Source organism: Aquarana catesbeiana, linkage group LG01 (assembly GCF_042186555.1).
Source record: "Aquarana catesbeiana isolate 2022-GZ linkage group LG01, ASM4218655v1, whole genome shotgun sequence".
Classification (NCBI taxonomy): Eukaryota; Metazoa; Chordata; class Amphibia; order Anura; family Ranidae; genus Aquarana; species Aquarana catesbeiana.
Window position 1 is genome coordinate 952700355 of NC_133324.1, and position 23661 is coordinate 952724015.

General features: G+C 40.8%; 1 protein-coding gene across 2 annotated transcripts in view; it reads right to left on the minus strand.

Annotated features, from left to right (window-relative positions):
* Nucleotides 1–23661, minus strand: part of IL11RA (interleukin 11 receptor subunit alpha) — a 213402-nt gene that overhangs the window by 105120 nt on the left and 84621 nt on the right. The window contains exon 1 of one of the 2 annotated variants that reach the window (XM_073611628.1): nt 10875–11029. The exons of the other annotated variant lie outside the window; for it this stretch is intronic. The gene's annotated coding sequence lies outside the window, so the exon portion shown is untranslated. Of the gene's footprint in view, nt 1–10874; nt 11030–23661 lie in introns of those variants that run through there. 2 annotated transcript variants of the gene reach the window in all.

Genomic DNA, 23661 nt, shown 5'->3' on the forward strand with positions numbered 1-23661 from the left:
ACATTCTATAGCTCTGACATATACCGTAGTGCTGTACAAAGAACACTGAGCCAGTCACATCAGTCCCTGTACCAGAAGAGCTTACACTCTAATGTCCCCCCCACAGTCACACACTATTATTATTATTAGTTGTTGTTATATATATATATTTATATTTAGACTCTGACCTAGCCACTAGATGGAGCTGATGCTAATAAGAAACAAATATTTTTTTCTACTATGATCACCCCCCCCCCCCCCCCCCCCCGATCATATACTGCACAATATAGAAAGCGTTGATATGTTTATAGAGGGATCAGTCTGTGTGGTCGGGTTTACAGTAAAGTAAAGTGTACATTTATTGCACAACAATGAGCAATCCGCACCACGGCAGGACACGGAGCCCCGGATTCTACGTCATTCCAAAATAAGAAAGTCATCCCGGAATCTTTCACTTTTACGCAGTTTTCAGCGACTTATAAAAGTTTTCTGACCATTTTACACCAAAAAAAAGACGTTCCCCTGTATCCGGGGGGCAGCCCGCTATTTTCAGCAAAGAGGTGATAAAAAAAAACAAAAAAACGTTCTCCATAAAGACTCCACTTAGACGTGGAAAAAGAAAATTTGAGTGCCCATGAAGACACCTAATACGATGTATTAACGGTGCGTCTTCCCAGTGTCAGGACAAGGTCATCTAGAGCCCAGCAAACATGCCAACCCCCCCCCCCAAGATGTATGAGCATTATGTGTCAGAAAAAAAAATCCCCCCCCCCCCCCAAAAAAAAAAAAGAGCACTAATTCTCATGCATGCCTTCTAAGCAAAAATCCCCCCTCCTCACAGTAAAAATCTGCTTCCCCTGCTGAAATCCCCCCAGCACAAAATGTCCCCCCCCCCCCCACAAAAAAATCACCCCTCCTAGCACAAATCTTCTACCCATCGAAACCCTCGATTTTTTTTTTCTCCAAGTAAACACCCCCCCCCACCCAAAATCCCCCCTTCCAGCACAAATCCCTCATCTTCCCAATTTTTCCTCCTAACACAAATACCCCCCAATCATCCATACTAGCACAAATCCCCCCCCCCCCTCCAGAAAAAAAATCACCCCTCCTAGAACAAACCCTCTACCTTCAAATTCCCAAACCCCCCCCTCCCCACATCAAATCCCCTCTCCCAGCACACCCCCCTATTTCCCCTCCTAGCACAGCTACCCCCCCAATCATCCCTATTACCATAAATCCCCCCTACTAAAAAAAAATCACTCCTCCTAGCACAAATCCCCCACCCTTCAAATCCATAAAAAAAAAAATTCTCCAAGCACACATCCCCCCCCCACACCCCAAATGCCCCCTCCCAGCACAAATCCCCCACCCAATTTCCCCTCTTAGCACGAATACCCTCCACACCATCCCTAATAGAACAACCCCCCCCCCCCCCAAAAAAAAAAAAATCGCCCCTCCTAGTACAAATCCTCTACCCTTTAAATCCCTCAATCTTCTTCTCCAAGCACACATTCCCCCCCCCCCCCCCCCACACTCCAAATGCCCCTTCCCAGCACAAACCCCCCATCCAATTTTCCCTCTTAGCACAAATCCCCTCCAATCATCCCTACTAGCACAATCCCCCCACTCCGCCAAAAAAAAAATTAAAATATCACCCCTCCGAGCACAAATCCTCTACCCTTCAAATTCCCCCCCACACACACAGACACACACACACACACACACACAGACACACAGACACACACACACACACACACACACACACAGACACACAGACACACACACACACACACATTCAAAATCCCTCTCCCCAATTTCCCCCCCCTAACAAAAGAACCCCCCAATCATCCCAACTAGCTCAAATCCCCCCTCCCCCCCAAAAAAATAAAATCACCCCTCCTAGCACAAATCTTTCTACCCTTCAAATCCCTCAAATGTTTTCTCCAAGTACACATCCTCTCCCTTCCACCACTCCAAATCCCCCCTCCTAGCACAATTCCCCCCCCCTCTCTACCATATCACCTCTTCTAGCTAAACCCCCCAAATCCACCCCCCTAGCATAAATCCCCTCCTAGCACAAATACCCCTAATCATCCTTACTAGCACAACCCCCCCCCCCCAAAAGAAAAAATCCCCATATCACCTCTTCTAGCACAAACCCCCCAAATCCCCCCTCTAGCATAAATCCGCCCTTCCCAATTTCCCCTCCTAGCACAAATGCCCCCAATCATCCCTACTAGCACAAATCCCCCCCCCCCCAAAGAAAAAACCCTATGTCACCTCTTCTGGCTCAAACCCCCCAAATCTCCCCTCCCAGCTCAAATTCTTTTCCCCCATCTCCTCTCCCAACATAAATACCCCTAAGTCACCACTCTTAGCATCCCCCCCCCCAATTTCCCCTCCTAGAACAATTCTTACCCCTTGCTGCCCCCAAATTCCCCCTCCCAACACAAATCCCCCCCCCCATCTCCTTGTGGTGCCCCCCCCCCCACCTCACACGATACCACAGTACCCAGGGCAGCCGCCCCTCCTGCCCACCTCTTGTCCCGGCCCTGCATTTGCCTCTCGTTTTGTTTTTTTGTTTTACGAATTTTGTATTATCATCTCTGTTTTCTAAACACATCTGAAACGCGCTGTAAGTGCCATAGGGACGTTTGTGATGCGTTTGTAGTGCTTTCGCAGCGTGTTTACATCATTGACATGAACAATGGAAGTGGTTGGGGAGCGGCAAAGCCCGGCAAGCGACACATCCCAGGTTGGGGTCAATTGTGATGCCATGCAGCACGTTGCAATGCTAATGCAACCATGTGAACAACACGGGGGCACGCAATTTTGGCTGGCATTCGCGGAAATTCAAAAATGATCATGAAACGCCTGCTAATGTAAAAGTAACCAGGTGTGGTGTGGTGTGACGGTGCTGGGCGGCTATTCCGGTGCAGTCCCCCCCCCCCTGCAAGGCAAAGCAAAATGCCTTGTCTCTGGTGTAGCCGGGTTCACAGCGCTACGTTGCAAGCTGGCCGGCAGAATTCTATGCCCTGTCACTGTGTGACATTTCAATAAAGCTTATTTAAAAAAGTGAACCGGTGTTGGCATACCAACGCTGCGCTGGTCCGGCTGGACCGCACACCAGCCGCTGCGTGGCAATGCAGCAGCTGTTGTGGCCGAAACCTTGAAATTCTTTTTATTGATTTTGCCACAGAATCCGTGAGGACTTTTGTTGTTGCACGATTTCTGTTTTGTTTTGTTTTTTTATCTATAAAAAATAAAAATAAACGTTCCATACGTCGTACTTCCATGGTTCCCGGTTTGGAGAACACTGCCTGATTGCTGTTTGGCTGCCTCTGTCTAATTGAAAATACATTGAAGTTTACAAGCTGGTAAGAATGATATCATTATATACAATGTGTCATATTTGCTGAAGAAATACAAAAAATAAAAAAATAAAAGATGTATTTTAAAAAAGGTTTAACACAATAAAAACATAAAGATAAAACACATGAAAGCAAAACTCCGGTCCGCCTGGTGGGAGGCGTCGGGTGGAGCGCAGGTCACACGGCACAGCATAGGAGGTCAGTATGAGTGTCTCTTCCATACCAGACCACAGATACAATGTACTTCCATTGATAAGGATGGAGGCAGCTCAGAAATAGGGAGGGGGTGCAGGTTTCCCCCAACATTGGGGGTCTTAGTGAATCCCTGGGATATGCATTTGGGTCAAATCATGAACTGCTGAACGATAAGTTTATGAAACAAACAACCAATAGTGCGCGGTTTAGTCTTTGGCTTTGGCCAGCTGAGTCACAAGAGCCAATGAGCTCAAGGAATAGAAAGTCTGTCTCCTTCTATAGAAGGGTGGACATATGGCTGCCATATTATCGGGGGAGGGGTACTGGATAGGTTAGGAAGAGCTGACAATCTGTGTAGAGAGATGTGATGTTATATTGTACTATGCTGTGTGGTGCTATACTGGGCTATGCAGCACTATACTGTGCTATACTGTACTGGGCTATATTGTGCTATAGTGGGCTATACAGTACTATACTTTGCTATACTGGGCTATAGTGGGCTATACAATACTATACTGTGCTATACTGTACTATACTTTGCTATTCTGGGCTATATTGTGCTACAGTGGGCTATACAGTACTATACTGTGCTGTACTGTACTATACTGGGCTATACTATACTGTGCTGTACTGTACTATACTGGGCTATACTGTACTATACTATACTGGGCTATATTGTGCTATAGTGGGCTATACGGTACTATGCTGTGCTATACTGTACTATATTATACTTTGCTATTCTGGGCTATATTGTGCTACAGTGGGCTATACAGTACTGTACTGTACTATATTGTACTATATTGTGCTGTACTGTACTATACTCGGTTATACTGTACTATACTATACTATACTGTACTGTCTTATAGTGGGCTATACTATACTTTGCTATTCTGGGCTATATTGTGCTACAGTGGGCTATACAGTACTATACTGTGCTATACTGTACTATACTATACTTTGCTATTCTGGGCTATATTGTGCTATAGTGGGCTATACGGTACTATGCTGTGCTATACTGTACTATATTATACTTTGCTATTCTGGGCTATATTGTGCTACAGTGGGCTATACAGTACTGTACTGTACTATATTGTACTATATTGTGCTGTACTGTACTATACTCGGTTATACTGTACTATACTATACTATACTGTACTGTCTTATAGTGGGCTATACTATACTTTGCTATTCTGGGCTATATTGTGCTACAGTGGGCTATACAGTACTATACTGTGCTATACTGTACTATACTATACTTTGCTATTCTGGGCTATATTGTGCTACAGTGGGCTATACTGTACTGTACTGTACTATATTGTACTATACTGTGCTGTACTGTACTATACTCGGTTATACTGTACTATACTTGGCTGTACTGCCTTATAGTGGACTATACTATACTATACTGTACTAGGCTTTACTGTGCTATAATGAGAAATACTGTGCTGGAGTAAATAGTGCTATACTGGGCTATAATGTACTATTCTGTGCTATACAGTATTATACTGTACTTTACAGTGCTATTTTGTACTATACTATCCTTTATTGCGCTATACTGTACTATGCTGGGCTATATTGTAGTATAATGTACTATTCTGTGCTATATGGTAGTATACTATATCGGGCTATACAGTGCTATACTGTGCAATGCTCTACTATCATGTACTATAGGGGACTATGCTGTACCATACTGTGCTCTAGTGTAGTATTCTGTACTATTCTGTGCTATACAGTACTATACTCTGCCAGGCTATACGGTGCTATACTGTGCAATACTCTGCTATTCTATACTGTAGTGGACTATGCTGTATTATATTGTGCTATATGAGCTATACTGTGCTGTACGGTACTATCCTGGGCTATACTGTACTATGCTGGGCTATATTGCAGTATACTGTAGTATTCTGTGCTATACAGTACTATACTCTACCAGGCTATACTGTGCTATACTCTACTATTCTGTAGTATAGTGGGCTATGCTATACTATGCTGTGCTAGATGAGCTATACTGTGCTGTACGGTACTAGACTGGGCTATACTGTGCTATGGTGGGTTATACTATACTATATTGTATTATGCTAGGCTTTATTGTGTTATAATGAGCTATACTGGTCTATAGTGTGGTATACTGTACTATACTGGTCTTTACTGTGCTATAGTGTGCTATACTGTATTTTACTATGCTATACTGCACAGTACTATTCTATAATGAATTGTATTGTACTATACTGGTATATAGTATACTATTCTGTCCGATGCTGTGCTATACTGTACTATATTAGGCACTGTAGTGGTGGGCTATGGGGGGCACCCCCATGTTCACAGTCCTATAGACCCAGCAGTCCTCCTCCTTTTTCTGTATCAGCAAAAAGCACTTGCCTGCCTGCTGCCCTTCCCCTCCATTTTTCTTTCATTTACTTTATTTATTTTCTGCTAGGGTTAAATCCAGTTAAATCTCTATATACCGGTGACTCACCAGATAATTGGGCCTCACAAACAAAAGAGCTCTATATGTGCTTAGTAGTGTGACATCATATAGGATATAATTGACAGACTTCCTTCCAAGAACCCCTCTATGCTATTTGAGGGGAGTGCAGCACACATGGCTCTTCAGCGTTATTGGAGATACACTTCATAGGCAGCACACCTCCACATTGCTTTGCCATAACATTGACCCCCCTTGCCATAGTTTTAGTAAGCTAGGCATTTCATTAACCTCCAATGTAACCAATATAAGATAATTGTACTTATAAGACATTCACAGAACTATTTTCTCTCCAGGTCAAATGCTATTCTCCATACAAAATAGCATGAATCAAAAAAATACTGTATTATAGCCACTAGGTGGAGCTGGTGACCACAGGAAATACGTATTTCTTTCCCTATGACCTCCATCTAGTGCCCATAATGTGGTATTTTCCTAATTCGCTCTATGGAGAACATTCGACCTGGAGAGAAAATGGCCTTATAACATTCTTTTTGGCCCCCATTCGCACAGAATGAATGCACATGCAGTTTCACAGGATAAATAGCTCTGATATTTTTCTTTTATTTTAATAATACGCTCCTATTTGTTGTTAAACCTTTAAAAGTTAATGCAGTGTGGCACTGCAATGAAAAGGAGTTTACCAGCTATGCCACCAAACTGGCCAGTTTTTACCAAGCTGTACCTGCCTTAGCTGTAGACCTTTTTTTTTTTCTTTCTTTTTTTTTCTTGATCTGTTGTGGTTGTTACTCACTGTTAAAACTACCCGAAAAAATAAGATTGGGTGCTGCTGCTGTATTATGAAGATTATTATGAAAATACAAATTAATTCCACAGCCAAACGTGTGCTGCCAGTGTATGCTGTCCATGAAAACCATACTGCTCCGTAACACCAAGTACAGTTTAAAGGCATGTCCTAACCTGTAATTTAAAGGATTTATGTATTTTCAGTGTCGCCCTTAAAGCCAAATGAAAGTAACAAAAAAAAAAAATGCTGGTTACTGCAATGGGGCTATAGACCAATGCCAAAAATACTGTACAATGGCGACAGGCCCTCTTTGGCCCCCATGGCAGTGCCCAGCTTCTTTTTCTAACAATAGTTTGTTTATTAGATGTAAAAATGGCCAGAATTGATAGATAACGTAGATTTCAATGGGTTCAACATAAAGTTCGCACAATTTTGAGAACAATTCACTAAAGTGTCCATAAACGGTTAGCACAAGCCCTCATTTTTCATAACATGGACTACCTGGTTCTTGGGATTTGCCCTTCCCTTCATAACATAAACTCTGGGGTGGGTATTGAGGAACATTTATATCACTCAGAGGGCTCTGAAATGTTTATTGGTTAAGAGCATCAAATACTTTCAATGCATTTTGGGGTAAAGGCCCTCAGCCCGTTGTTTATTGAATAGTTACATAGTTAGTCAGGTTGAATACCAGTGACCAGACCTGAGTCTGTAGCTCTCCTCTGGCTGAGTCTGTCTGCCCCATATTGGCATCATATTGTCCACTAAAGTATGCTATAAACAACCCTGAGGAAGGGGGAGGCCCCCCGAAATGAGTTGGCTGTATTTGATGCTCTTAAACATTAAACATTTGAAAAAGATTTATGAGTGATATGAACTTCTGTACTAGGTGCTCCTCAATACCCACCTCACAGTTTATCATCTGCTGAGCACTCGTTTTGTTGCCATCAAAGAGGACTAGATCAAGGTTCACCTATACTACACCTTCATTACGTATCAGCTCCTTTGAAGGAAGACGGACTCCATTGTATATCTATTGGAATCAAGCTTGAATACTATTGGTCCAGCTCACACACATCATGTATACAGGCAGAAGTTTACCTGTATACATAACTACACCCATCCCATCTTAATGAGACGGGAGAAGGACCGTCTACAACATGCAGAGAATTTCAAATTTATGTCGCCTTACGGTAAACCTAAAAAGCCCCTTCCTCACCAGAGTGTCACATTGGTACTGTTCGGGGTCCTCTATGGAGATTCTAAGGCAAGCAGTTGCCACTAGGTCTACCTTGTATCAAAAAGACATATCTAGGTCATTGTCCACCTTGTCTCTGTAAGACATGCAATGCACTGAAGCTCCCCTAAACCATGTGCAAATTAACAATTTTTTTTCATAAAATCAGAAATATCAAACAGAAAAATTATTTTAACTGGAGCTTTTATCACTGCTCTGTCAGTTGCTCATGTTTCTTTTAAAGAATACCAAAATCACTCCTTCATTTTCTAACCCTTCTTTTTAAAGATGTGTAAAACTACAAGGTGCGGACTGAAAACTGCTTAAAAAGGGACTGAAAACTGTTTAAATAGGGACCAAAAAACTGCTTAAAAAAGGACTGAAAACTGCTTAACAAAAGAAACGAATAACTTCCTAGAAGGGACTGAAAACTGCCTAAAACAGAACCAAAAACGGCCTAGAACAGACTAAAAACTCCTTAGAAAACCCTAAACTGGCTAAAAAAAGGGACCAAAAACTGCTTAAAAAAGCAACAAAAACTTCTGTAAAAAAGGACTGAAAACTGCTTAACAAAAGGATGGAAAACTTCTTAGAAGGCATGGAAAACTGCCTAAAACAGAACAAAAAAACTGCTTATAACAGACTAAAAACTGCTTAAAAAGGACCAAAAACTGCTTAAAAGGGACCAAAAAACTGCTTAGAATAACCTGAAAACTGGCTAAGTAAGGGACCAAAAACTGTTTAAAAAAGCAACAAAAACTTATCAAAAAAAGGACTGAAAACTGCTTAACAAAAGAACAGAAAACTTCTTAGAAGTGACTGAAAACTGCCTAAAAAGAATCAAAAAAACTGCTTAAAAAATAATTGAAAAGTGCTGAAAAAAGAATTTGAAAGTGCTTAACAAAATGAAATGAAAACTTCTTAGAAGGGACTGAAAACTGTCAAAAAAAAGAACCAAAAACTGCATACAACAGACTAAAAACTGCTTAAAAAGGACCAAAAACTGCATACAACAGACTAAAAGCTGCTTAAAAAGGACCAAAGACTGCATACAACAGACTAAAAGTTGCTTAAAAAGGACCAAAAACTGCATACAACAGACTAAAAGCTGCTTAAAAAGGACCAAAGACTGCATACAACAGACTAAAAACTGCTTAAAAGGGACCAAAAATTGCATACAACAGACTAAAAGCTGCTTAAAAAGGACCAAAAACTGCTTAGAAAAGACTGAAAACTAGCTAAAAAAGGTACCAAAAACTTTTTAAAAAAAGCAATGAAAGAAAAAAGGATCGACAACTGCTTAACAAAAAGGATGGAAAACTTCTTAGAAGGGACTGAAAACTGCCTAAAAAAGAAACAAACTGCTTAAAAAATAAATAAAAAGACTTAAACTGCTTATGAAAACTTCTTAGAAGGGACTGAAAACTGTCTAAAAAGAAAGAACCAAAAATTGATTAGGACAAACTGTGAAAAATGCTTAAAAAAGGACCAAAAACTGATTAGAAAAGACTGAAAACTGCTTTAAAAAAGGACAGAAAACAGCTTAGAATGGACTGAAAACTGCCTAAAAAAGGGACCTAGAACTACTTAAAAAAGGAATGAAAACTGCTGAAAAAAAAAAAAAGACTGGAAACTGCTTAACAAAAAAGAACCAAAAACTTCCTAGATGGGATAACTGCCTTAAAAAGAACCACAACTGCTTAGAATATGCTAAATACATACATGCTAAATACATACCAAATACCGCCTAGATTGGACTGAAAACTGTCTAAAAAAGAGATTGAAAACTGCTGAAAAAGAGAAAAAACCTCTGAAAAAAAGGACTAAAAACTGCTCAGAACAGACTAAAAACTGTTCAGAAATGAGTAGAAATCCTAAAAATGGAATGAAAGTGTAACCCTTTGGCTTCAGTGTGAAAAATTAGAAACTTTCAGTATCCAAACCGCATTGTTTTTTTGAAGTAGCAAATGAAAACTTCCTCTTCATATGGACACATAAGAAGAGACATGCATCCTGATGCTTTCATAAAAAAAAAAAAAAAAAAACAAGGAGGGCTTAAAAGAGCTTAAAATCTGAACAAAAATGCAGTCACTTACACAAAGGGGTGCATTTCTCCAAAAAGAATAAAAAATAAATTTGCGTAGCCGTTCGCCTGTGGAAACGGTTCTGAGTGAATGGGGCAAAACCGAATGTTCTCCGGGCCACATACGAACGTGCGAATGGGGGAAAATACCTCCTTATGGCCACTAGATGAAACTGAAGATGCAGACCTGTTTCATATGATAGCCAGCACCATCTAGTGGCCATAATGTGGTATTTACCCCCTCTCGTTTACATTCGATCTGCAGTGACTATAGCTTGGAGAACATTCGATTTGTCCTCATTTGCACGGAACAAATTTACTTTAATTTTAATGGCTATTAGAATTTTTTTTTTTTATAAATACACTGTAATGTTCCAGATTATGTTCCAGATGTTCCATCAAAAAAAAAAAAACAGACGCAACAAAAATAAATCAGAATGCTGGAATTCTGAATTCCCCGGTAGCGCTTGCTTTGGGTTGGGGGGGAAGAAATATTGCAGCGACCAAAAGGAGCAGATCCAGGATTTTTTTTTTTCCGTAGATCTGCCTTGGTAGAGTTTTAGGAATATCCAAAAGAAACTCAGAACTGGAACAAGCCTGGAAAGTTCTATAGAAATACTTTTCAGAATTGTTGAACCATGCGTAGCGGGATGCAGCCGCTGAGCCCTCTTCGATCGCTCGCTCCTGACATTTAAACCCCCCCTGTGACTTGTGTCACCAGCAATGTACCCCCCCCCCCCACCACAACCTCGTCTTCAGCAGACAGGTCCTCTTACCTTCACCTCCCCGAGGAGCAGCGCATGGTAGCGGATCCGGGCTCCGCAGACGTTCGGCAGTTCTGTGCTTTGGAAAAAACTGGAAAAACTCAGCGAGTGAAATGAGAAGAAAAATAGAAATATGAGAGAATGAAGAATCCTGCCAGGCAAACACAACCCCCCCCCCTCCCCCCCTCACTGCAAAGACTGAAACCTGAATCCGGCCTTCTGGGCCCCAGCCAAGAGCCAGAGCCGAGTGGAGGTGCAGAGGGGGGGGGGGGGGGATCAAGTGAGACCTTCTGTGCTGCCAACCCCAGCCACACTCCCCCCCCCCCCCAACACTCACACACAGGGCTCTGCTATGCAACACACATACTACGCTCTGCTATACACACACACACCGCTTCAATGAGAAATCAAAACCAGGGGCCAACGCAATCATTTTGGGAGGAATAAATGCCAAAAAAAAAATACAGCTACACCAAATTTCATCAAAAAATCTTCTAATTTCACCATATTTTATTTTTTTATATCTTTATAAAAAAAATTAAAAAAATAAAAATAAACTTCCAATGCTTTACAAAGTGTTGCTTGTTTTTTTTTTTTCCTTAATTTTGTTTTCATTATTTTTTTTTGTGTTGTGTTCAACAACACAAGAATAAAAGAGCTATTTTTATCCAACAGTTTTTTGAAGTCCAGGGTGTCGGACGACTTTTGCTGCAATGTGCTCTGGTTAACCCTGTAGATGCCGATTGGATTGTTGTACGTTATTGACACTGTGTCGTGTGCAATCTATGTTTGAGTAGGAAAAAAAAAAAAAGCTTAAAAAGTAAAAAAAATAAAAAGAAATATACTGTATATATTGTATATTGTATAATATACTGTGTATAATATATTGTATAATATACTGTGTGTGTGTGTATATATATATATATATAGATATCTATCATATATATATATATATATAGATATCTATATCTATATCTATATATATATATATACATATACATATCTATCTATCTATCTATCTATCTAGATAGATAGATAGATAGATAGATAGATAGATAGATAGATAGATAGATAGATAGATAGATAGATAGATAGATGTCTAGATAGATAGATAGATAGATGTCTAGATAGATAGATAGATAGATGTCTAGATAGATAGATAGATAGATGTCTAGATAGATAGATAGATAGATGTCTAGATAGATATATAAAATGTATTGTTATTATTATACACGATTTATATAGCGTCAACAATTTACGCAGCCCTTTACAATGTAGAGGGGGGGACATACTGTTAGTATACACAAATTATATTTGTCAACTTTTGCTTTAATTTTTGTGGGCTTTTTTGGCAATGATTTATTCTATAAATACAATAATAACATTTTTTTTTTATTCGATTTTTTTTTTTTTCATATAAAGAATTGAAAAAAAAAAATACAAAACAATTAAAATTATATGTATTATCTGTATTTTATGGGATGGAGGCATGTTGGTGCATTCACATAAAATAAGTGGACAGGTCACAACCCCAATTTTGAATTAAAATTATAATTTCAGTACTGTTACTGTATATTTTTGCCATATTCTTTCTTTCCGTGAAGTCAAACAAAATGTAAACATTGCATCTGTAATTTTCTTTCTCTCTAATAAAAATTTTTATTGCAAAAAAAAAAATAAATAAATAAAATAAATAAATAATAATAATATATATATATATATGGGGGAAAGGAAAACACTTTCAGCTCCTTTTTTTCTTTTTTTCCCATTTTTTGTGTGTATCTTCCCTTATTTTATTTTTATTTTTTTAAGTCAATGGTGTCGGACAACTTTTGCTGCAATATGCTTTGGATAACCATGTGGATGCTAGTGAGTTGGTGTACTTTATTGAGACTCTTTGGTGTGCAATCTGTGATTCAGTAGCGTGTTGTCCCCTATTTATTTATTTTTTTTTACTTTATTTATCACATCTAGAAAAAAGATGGAAAACAATATCTAGTGACAATGCTGAAATAAATAAATATTAGTGTACTGTTACTTTAAATGTTTATTTTTTATTGTAATTAAAAATGTAAACCTTATTGTGTACTTAAAACTCACAAAAAAATAAAAAAAAATAGAAAGAATGTAAAAAAGGGGGAAAGGAAAACATTTTCAGATCCTTTTTCTTTTTTTTTCCCTTTTTTTTGTGTATTTTCCCCTAATTTATTATTATTATTTTTTATCACATCTAGAAAAAAAGATAGATAAAAAAATAGAATCTAGTGACAGTGCTGAAATAAATAAATATTTGTGTACTGTTACTTTAAATGTTTTTTTTTTATTGTTATTAAAAATGCAAACCTTATTGCACACTTAAAATTCACAAAAAAAAAATAGAAAAAAATGTAAAAAAGGGGGAAAGGAAAACACTTTCAGATCCTTTTTCTTTTTTTCCCAATTTTCTGTGTATTTTCCCCAATTTTTTTTTTTTTTTTAAGTCCATGATGCGGGACAACTTTTGCTTTGATATGCTTTGGTAAACCATGTGGATGCCGGTGGGTTGGTGTAATTTATTTATATGAGACTCTTTGGTGTGCAATCTTTGATTCAGTAGTGTGTTGTCCCCTATTTATTTATTTATTTATTTTTACTTTTTTTCACATCTAAAAAAAGATGGAAAAAAAAATCATCTAGTGACAGTGCTGAAATAAATAAATATTTGTGTACTTAAATGTTTTTTTTATTGTCATTAAAAATGTAAACCTTATTGTACTCTTATAATTCAGAAAATAAATAAAATAAAACAAAAAATAAATAAAAAAGAAACCTTAAAATTCACAAAAAAATAAAAATAATAATAATGATTCACTATTATTGCGCCTTCAAAATAAAACACTTTTGCACCCTTAAGATCCACAAAAAAAATAAAATGAAAAAAAGTCTCTCTCCTTGTGCAGGGTGACTGGTCTTGTCTCCACCCCTCCCCCCTCCTGTAGTAGGAAGATCTTGCTTGTTCCTCCCACAGCTCTGCTCTCTGCACAAGTTCTGCACAGCACAGTGATGATGGCACCGCCATCTTTACAAGTTAATATCTGGGTTTACAAAGGCATTAGGCGCACACAAAGTGTCCCCAGACCCCCACAACCACCATCCAGGGTTGTAGGGAAGAAGCCCTTGTCCTCATCAAGGTGATTTGCCAAGGTAAAGCCTCTCTCTCCTTGTTCAGGGTGACTGGTCTTGTCTTTGCCCCCTCCTGTAGTGGGTGGAGACTGCTGGCCCCTCCCACAGCTCTGCTCTCCGCACAGGTTTCGTACGGCACGGTGATAATGTCACTGCTACTGTTACAAGGGAAAATCTGGGCTTACAAAGGCACAAAGTGTGCCTAATAGGCCCCTCTGCCCCCAGACCCCCACAAGCACCATCCAGGGTTGTAGGAAAAGGCTCTTGTCCTCATCAAGGTGCATTGTCAGAATAAAGTCCCTCTCCTTGTGCAGGGTGACGACCAATGACGGCTGGTGCTCAAAATTTTTTGGGGGCACAAACAAACTGAAAAATTCTGAAAAATAAACCCAATTGCAGCCTCACTATGCCCATCAAATGCTGCCACTGTGCCGATCAATTGCCACTGTGCCATCAAATGCAGCCACTGTGCCCATCAAACACAGCCACTGTGCCCATCAAACGCAGCCACTGTGCCCATCAAACGCAGCCACTGTGCCCATCAAACGCAGCCACTGTGCCCATCAAACGCAGCCACTGTGCCCATCAAACGCCGCCACTGTGCCCATCAAACACAGCCACTGTGCCCATCAAACACAGCCACTGTGCCCATCAAACGCCGCCACTGTTACCATCAAATGCCGCCACTGTGCCCATCAAACACAGCCACTGTGCCCATCAAACACAGCCACTGTGCCCATCAAACGCCGCCACTGTGCCCATCAAACGCCGCCACTGTGCCCATCAAACGCAGCCACTGTGCCCATCAAACGCCGCCACTGTGCCCATCAAACGCCGCCACTGTGCCCATCAAACGCCGCCACTGTGCCCATCAAACGCCGCCACTGTGCCCATCAAACGCAGCCACTGTGCCCATCAAACGCAGCCACTGTGCCCATCAAACGCAGCCACTGTGCCCATTAAACGCTGCCACTGTGCCCATCCTGCCCGCCGTCTGCCCGGCACTTGCCCTGTCTTGATGGGGCAGCGGGTGACGGCGGCGGGCGGCGAGCAGTCTCCTCCATGCTCCTTCATGTTCCTCTGTGTCCTTGATGTCTTCTTCTGTCCTCTCCTATGATTGGACGCCATAGGTGTCCAATCATAGCGCCTGTCATTTCAGCCAAACAGGTGAAGGGTAACAGACCTGAACACCTGATTGGCAGAGAGTCAGTTCAGTGTTGGGAAAGCTGGATGAACTGTGAGCACCAAGCATGGTGCTCGCTGTTTACCTTTTTTTGATGCCTATTAGAGCCTATGGCTCCAATCAGGTGCTTAAAAAAAAAAAATCTGCAATGCATAAATCTATCTATTGGTGATAGAGGGGGTAGCTGGAGAGAGGGGGCGGCGCCCGTGCACCCTTATAGACACACCGCCACTGGTGACGACTCTTGTCTCCACCCCCTCCTGAAGTAGGTAGATCCTGCAGGCCCCTCCCACAGCTCTGCTCTCTGCACAGGTTCTGTACGGCACGGTGATGATGTCACTGCTACATTTACAAGGTAATATCTGGGTTTACAAAGGCATTAGGCCCCTCGCCCCCAGACCCCCACAACCACCAACCAGGGTTGTAGGGAAGAGGCCCTTGTCCTTAACAACATAAGGGGCATGGTGCTTTGCCAGGGTTTATATGTTTATACGAGGGGTCTTCAAACTTTTTCCACACTTATATATATATATATATATATATATATATATATATATATATATATATATATATATATATATATATCTTAGTTTAAAAATGTGCGGCAAATTTTTGAAGACTCCTCATATTTTGATAAAAGTTTTTGTTCCCGGAGTTCAGCTTTAAACTGTCTATAACAATGGGGAACAATCTATAACGAAGGGAAATTCCCCTTTGATGTGACTAATAATAGAACATTAGAACTTTCACTGTTCTGTGTGATGATTGTGCACATGACCCTCTAAACTTCCCGGGAAGACGCTCCGTGATTCAGCCGGTTCCTCCGCCTCAGAGCTTGAAATTCCGTGGAAATCATTCATGTGACGTGGCGGGGGATGTGCGACTTCCTCTGTCATGTCAGCCATTGGATGGAATTTTCCTTGGAAAATGGAAGCAGATATAAATAGACGGGACAAATCCCCAAGGGGCGGTGGAGGGGCTCAGGACCAAAGGCTGCGTGACTCACCATCAGAGTGACCCCCATTTTCTGAATACCCCCCACACAGTGCCCCCCCCCCCCCCGCCCCGGACCACTCAGTGAGTCAGAGAGAATAATAGAGGTGAACAATGGCGGCAAATGTATCCTTTCAACACCGCCTCTGCGGCCAGTCGTCACACGTCTCCACCCAAATACGGCTCCATTCACACCTCCGCGTCAGATGAACACGCTTTTTTTTTTAATCTTTTTATTTTCTGTGTCTTCAAGCAACACACACATAGGCCAGCCCATTCGTTTGAATAGGCTGCCCTATGCGCAACAAGCGCACCAAAAACATTCTGAGGCTATATTCACACTTCGTTTTTTCAAGCCTTTTTTTTTTTTTTCAGGCGTTTTTTAGCAATTTTTTTAGCAGATTTGCAAATATTATAGGTGTTTCTTCAGGCTTTTTTTTTTTTTTTTTTTTTTTTTTTCAATATTTAGCAGATTTGTAAATATTATAGGTGTTTTTTCATGCATTTTTTAAAAAAAATTTTAGTAGATTTGCAAATATTATATGTGCTTTTTCATGCATGTTTTAGTGATTTTTTTTTTTTTTTTTTTAGCAGATTTGCTAATATTATATTTTTTTTTTAGCGATTTTATTTTAGCAGATTTGCAAATATTATAGGTGTTTTTTCCAGGTGTTTTTTTTAAGCTATTTTTTTTTAGCAGTTCTGCAAATATAATTGGTGTTTTTTTCAGGCTTTTTTTTTTTTTTTTGGAGATTTTTTTTTTTTTTTTTAACAGATTTGCAAATATTATTGGTGTTTTTTCAGGCTTTTTTTGGAGATTTTTTTTTTCTTTTTTAGCAGATTTGCAAATATAGGTGTTTTTCCAGGCATTTTTTAGCAATTTTTTTTAGCAGATTTGAAAATAATATAGGTGTTTTTTAAGGTGTTTTTAGCAATTTTTTTTAAGCAGATTTGAAAATAATATAGGTGTTTTTTAAGGTGTTTTTAGCAATTTTTTTTAAGCAGATTTGCAAATATTCTAGGTATTTTTTTTAGTTTTTTCAGGCTTTTTTTTTTTTGCAGATTTGTAAATATTATAGGTGTTTTTTCATGCATTTTTTTTTTGTGATTTTTTTTTAGCAGATTTGCAAATATTATATTTGTTTTTTTAGGCGTTTTTTAGCAATTTTATTTTAGCAGATTTGCAAATATTATAGGTGTTTTCTCCAGGCGTTTTTTTTAAGCAATTTTTTTTTTTTTTAGCAGTTTTGCAAATATTATTGGTGTTTTTTTCAGGCTTTTTTTTTGGGGGGGGGGGGGGATTTTTTTTTTATCTTTTTTAGAAGATTTGCAAATATTATTGGTGTTTTTTTTCAGGCTTTTTTTTTTGGCGATTTTTTTTTTTTTTTTTTTTTTTTTTAGCAGATTTGCAAATATTTTTCCAGGCATCTTTTAGCAATTTTTTTTTTTTAGCAGATTTGAAAATAATATAGGTGTTTTTTTAGGTGTTTTTTAGCAATTTTTTTTAAGCAGATTTGCAAATATTCTAGGTATTTATTTTTTCAGTTTTTTCAGGATTTTTTTTTTTTTTTGTTTTTTTTAGCAGATTTGCAAATATAAGTGTTTTTTCAAGCGTTTTTTTTTTTTTTTTTTTTTTTGCAGATTTACAAATATTATAGGTGTTTTTTCAAACTTTTTTTTAGCAATTACTTTTAGCAGTTTTGCAAATAATATAGTTTTTTTTTCAGGTGTTTTTTAGCAAATTTGCAAATAATATAGTGTTTTTTAAACAATAAACATTTACTGGCATGTTTATTGATCCTGTCACCAGTGAGAAGTCCATTGATGATGTCACATGAACCCGTATACTGCGCGCTCCCCCATCGCTCCTCTGTATAATAAGATGCGGCTAGAGGTGTGGTCACTGGTGAGATCGGTGACCTGCACAGTGAACGGTCCGTCTGTATTTAGGTGAGGGCAGGAAGTACCTGGGACTCATTCAGTAAATGTTATTTTGCATTTAGATCAATACAAAAGTCTTATGTACCTTAAAGCAGAATGACATCTGTAATGCCCATCCCATGTCTTGTTAAAAAAAAAAAAAAAGTTTTATATATATATATATATATATATATATATATATATATATATATATATATATATATATAAGAATATTAAAAGATAGATAAGAAGATAAGATATTTTAATATTCCTATTTTACCATTATTATAATTCTTATGTTGTGTGAGGAGAGGATAGCCGATCAGCGGTATCTCCTCACAGGGGACAGCTAGGTATGTAATCAGGGCACTGAACATCAGTGCCCTGATTACAATTGATTGCCCACCACTGCCAGAAATCAGTGCCAACCAGTGCCCACAATTGCCACCAATCAGTGGACATTAGTGATGCCAGTCAATGCTGGCTATCACTGCTGCCCATCAATGTTCATCACTGCTGCCCATCAATGCCACTCATCAATGCCCATCAGTGTTGCCTATCTGTGCCCAGCGCCCATCAGTGCCACCCATCAGTGCCACCTATCAGTGCTCATCAGTTCCAAAAAAAAAGTCAATGTGCAAAACTATTCACCCCCCTAAAGTCAATACTTTGTAGAGCCACCTTTTGCGGATATCACAGCTCCAAGTCGCTTTGGATAAGTCTCTATGAGGTGCCACCTCTTACCTCTGGGATTCCTTGTAAAACTGCTCCAGCTCCTTCAAGTTGGATGGTTTGCGCTTGTGAACAGTAATCTTTAAGTCTGACCACAGATTTTCTATTGGATTGAGGTCTGGGCTTTGACTAGGCCATTCCAACACATTTACATGTTTCCCTTAAACCACTCAAGTGTTGCTTTAGCAGTGTGTTTGGGGTCATTGTCCTGTTGGAAGGTGAACCTCCATCCTAGCCTCAAATCACACACAGAGTGGTAAAGGTTTTGCTCAAGAATATCCCTGTATTTAGCACCATCCATCTTTCCCTCAACTCTGACCAGTTTCCCAGTCCAAACTGCTGAAAAACATCCCCACAGCATGATGCTGCCACCACCATGTTCCACAGTGGGGATGGTGTTCTTTGGGTGATGTGATGTGTTGGGTTTGTGCCAGACATAGCGTTTTCTTTGATGGCCAAAAAGTTCAATTTTAGTCTCATCAGACCAGAGCACCTTCCTCCATACATTTTGGGAGTCTCCCACATGCCTTTTCGCAAACTCAAAACGTGCCATTTTGTTTTTTGATGAAAGTAACGGCTTTCTTCTGGCCACTCTGCAATAAAGCCCAACTCTATGGAGCGTACGGCTTATTGTCGTCCTATGTACAGATACTCCAGTCTCTGCTGTGGAACTCTGCAGCTCCTCCAGGGTTACCTTAGGTCTCTGTGCTCCTCTCTGATTAATGTCCTCCTTGCCCGGTCCGTGAGTTTTGGTGTGCGGCCGTCTCTTGGCAGGTTTGCTGTTGTGCCATGTTCTTTCCATTTGGTTATGATAGATTTGATGGTGATCCTAGGGATCATCAAAGATTTGGATATTTTTTTTATAACCTAACCCTGACTTGTACTTCTCAACAACATTGTCCCTTACTTGTTTGGAGAGTTCCTTGGTCTTCATGGCAGTCTTTGGTTAGTGGTGCCTCTTGCTAAGGTGTTGCAGCCTCTGGGGCCTTTCAAAAAAGGTGTGTCTATGTAATGACAGATCATGTGACACTTAGATTGCACACAGGTGGACATCATTTCACTAATTATGGGACTTCTGAAGGTAATTGGTTGCAGCAGAGCTTTTTATGGGCTTCATAACAAAGGGGGTGAATACATACGCACATGACAATTATCAGTTTTTTTCATTTCTGAAAAATAGTTTTATGTATATATTTTTCTAACTTTACTTCACCAACTTAGACTATTGTGTTCTGATCATCACATATAATTCAGATTAAAAAAAACATTGAACTGAAGCCTGTAATGTAACAAAATAGGTAAAAAGCCAAGGGGGGTGAATACTTTTGCAAGGCACTGTATTTACACCATTCAGTTATCCTTTCTATCTGGTGGTGACAGGTCCTCTTTTGCAGGTATTGGACTTTTGTGCACAAGGCTCAGCTTCTTGGGGACACCGGGGGGGGGGGGGGGGTGGGGTCAATCCTGGTGGTTGGGTTTGGCTAAAAGGAGCAACGGAGCAGGATACCAGGAAAAAAAGAGACCCCCCCCCCCCCCCACAATTCCCCTTTTATTGTATGGAAACCTCCAGCATACTTCAATAACATCTGATCCTTCTCACATAAACACTTATTATTCCATTATCCCAACTCTCCAAATCCGGAGAAATCCTAGAAATCGCTCCATATGGCGCCCCCCTCAGGAGTTAATTATTATTCCCAAGCATTTACAATGTATCAAAGATCATCACAGCAGATGTTGGCCCGCTCCTGCGATTTCATGGCGTTGTTGGCGCCCCGATCCAGCCAGAGGAGCGATTGTGTTACGTATCTGGCGCGGTGACCCCCCCCCCCCCCGTCTCCTCACATGACACTTGGAAACGTCTCCGTGTCCCCAGTACTTGATGCGATGATTGGGGGGGGCCATGAGTGCTGTTTTTAATGCCAAAGCCAACCGAATGCCACGCCAGGATAGGATAAAAGTGGAAACACATGCGGCAAAAAAAAAAAAAAAAAAAGACTGGAGGCGCCTGGGCCGGGAACAAAGTGGGAAAATAATAATAATGTGTGTCTATAAAGGATCATTCACGGAATCCATTAGTGGAAACCTCCAAAAAAAAAAACTCCACTATACCTGAAAAAATTAAACCTCAATGATGATCTTCTGTTATTTGCCCCCTTTTGGTCCATTAAGTCTACCATTGAAAGAGTTTTGTTTGATAAGTGCAAGGTTTGTTTGATCCTGCCAGAAATCCAGAGCTGTCTTGGGCACACTTCCGCTTTCATCCCAAGGAGTCCAATTAGCCCTCCCAGTTCTTGTCTTGGACGGCAGAACAAGTAGTGACACCATTCAGTTAAACAAATGAGCCCATAACAATATAATAGGAGCAGAGTGTATTTCTGGCAGATCAACGGGTATTTTTCTGGATTTACAGGGTTTCCCTCATCTACCGGGGCAATTTTTTTATTTATTTTTTTATTAAAATCTACATTTTTTTTGCTGTGATATTACCTAAAACCCTCAATATATACCTCCTCTCCCCTATTTTCAGCCCACTCTGCTCCGGTCACATGATCCAGATCTCCTATGTCAGCAAATGGCAGCTGTAAGGGAGAGGTGGCTGTGCCGAAAACGGATGGACCATTGAAGGCAATGGGTGACGTCACCTCTCCAGCTAGTAAATCTTGGAGTGGTGACGTCACCCATAGACTTCAATGGCCCATCTGTTGTTGGTGCTTCATCCTCTCCTCTATTTTCAGCCTGCTCTGCTCTGGTCACATGATCCGGCTCCCCTGTTTCAGCCAATGGCAGCTGCAGGGAAGAGAAGGGTGCACTGACAATGGATGGGCCATTGAAGTCTATATGTGATGTCACCTCTCCAGGCTAGTAAAGCTTGGAGCGGTGACGTCACCCATAGACTTCAATGGCCCATCTGTTGTCAGCGCTCCCTCCTCTCTCCCCTAATTTTAGCCCACTCTGCTCCGGTCACATGATCCGGCTCCCCTGTGTCAGCCAATGGCAGCTGCAGGGAAGAGGAGGGTGCGCCAACAATGGATGGACCATTGAAGTCAATGGGTGAAATCAATAGTCAAACCCCCCCATAAAGAGGACCTCTTTTTGAGGCAAATAAATAATGCTCATAACACTTGAATATGTATATTAATCGGTGCTGGATTTCTCACTTGACCACATCCAGTAGACCATTGTGTCTGGTGCCATGACCTCCATGGTGTTGGATGCCATGACCTCCATGGTGTTGGATGCCATGGCCTCCATGGTGTTGGATGCCATGGCCTCCATGGTGTTGGGTGCCATGGCCACCATTGTATTGGGGACCATGGCCTCCATGGTGTTGGGTGCCATGGCCTCCATGGTGTTGGGTGCCATGGCCACCATTGTATTGGGGACCATGGCCTCCATGGTGTTGGGTGACATAACCTCCAAGGTGTCGGGTACCATGATCTCCATGGTGTGGGGTGCCATGACCTCCATGGTGTGGGGTGCCATGACCTCTATGGTGCTGGGTGCCAAGACCTCCATAGGGTTGGATGCCAAGACCTCCGTAATGTTGTGTGTCAAGACCTCCATAATGTTGTGTGCCATGACCTTCACTGTATTGGGTGCCATGACCTCCATGGTGTTGGGTGCCTCCTCTCCCCTATTTTCAGCACGCTGTGCTCCGGTCACGTCATCCGGCAACCCTGTGTCAGCCAATGGCAACTGTAGGGAAGAGGAGGGTGCACCAACAACAGATGGACCGTTGAAGTCAATAAGTGACGTCACCTATCCAGGCTAGTAAAACTTGCAGCAGTGACATTGCCCATAGACTTTAATGGCTTATATGTTGTTGGCGCTCCTCCCTCTGCCCTATTTTCAGCAGGCTCTGCACTGGCCACATCGTGAGAAGAGGGGACAACATTTTACAATTTTGGCTTCTCATGAGCGGGAACGGAAATACATGGATTGACGTTCAGCTGGTTCAGCAGGGACCTGCCAAATTTTGATCCATCTATGGCCGTTCCCGTTCATGAGAAGTCAGAGTCGAAAAGTTTTGCTTCGAATCGGCGCAATGCGGCCAATTGGTGGGGAAATCCCGCTGTTGTCAGAATACAATGACACAGAACTGACCCATGTATGGTCAGCCTCAGATTTGACCCAGAATGGTCATCGTGGGATCCTACCAACCCCTCAACACTAAGGTTGCCACCTCATCCCTTTGAAACCGAACACATATTAATTACACGGGTTCTGTGGCTGATTAAGGTGGTAATTGAATTCACTTGGTGCCTTATCTGCATTAAATTAACCTCAGAACCTGTGTAATTTATATGTGTTCGGGTTTAAAGGGATGAGGTGGCAACCCTACTCAACACCGATAGGGGCCCCTGGTCTATTAGGACCCCAGAAACCCCTCTGGAGTCCTGATGATAACGTGAATAATGTTCTGGTTTGTAAAAATTAAACAAAGAAAAAGTCCTGGATTTGAACTGATTGTTTGTTTGCGTTATGGGCATCCCGCGGGGGGGATATTTCGAGATGTCGGCAGTCGGTTTCCAGCTGCGGCTCCACCCATGTAATTTGCAGCACCCTGCAGGTACTTATCTGAATATCTCCTATGACCTCATCCCTTGCAGTCCCTGGAGGTGATCGGTGACACGTAGTGGTATTTCAATCAGAGATGACAGCCGGGGGGCCACATAACGCACACTTATCTGTCCAGAGACAATCCATAGATCCTTCGTAACGTTGAACTTCGAGGACAAAACAAAGCTTGTTATGTCATGTTGAGTACCTGGACTTTCTACGGAAAGATGGCATGAGAGTGATCTG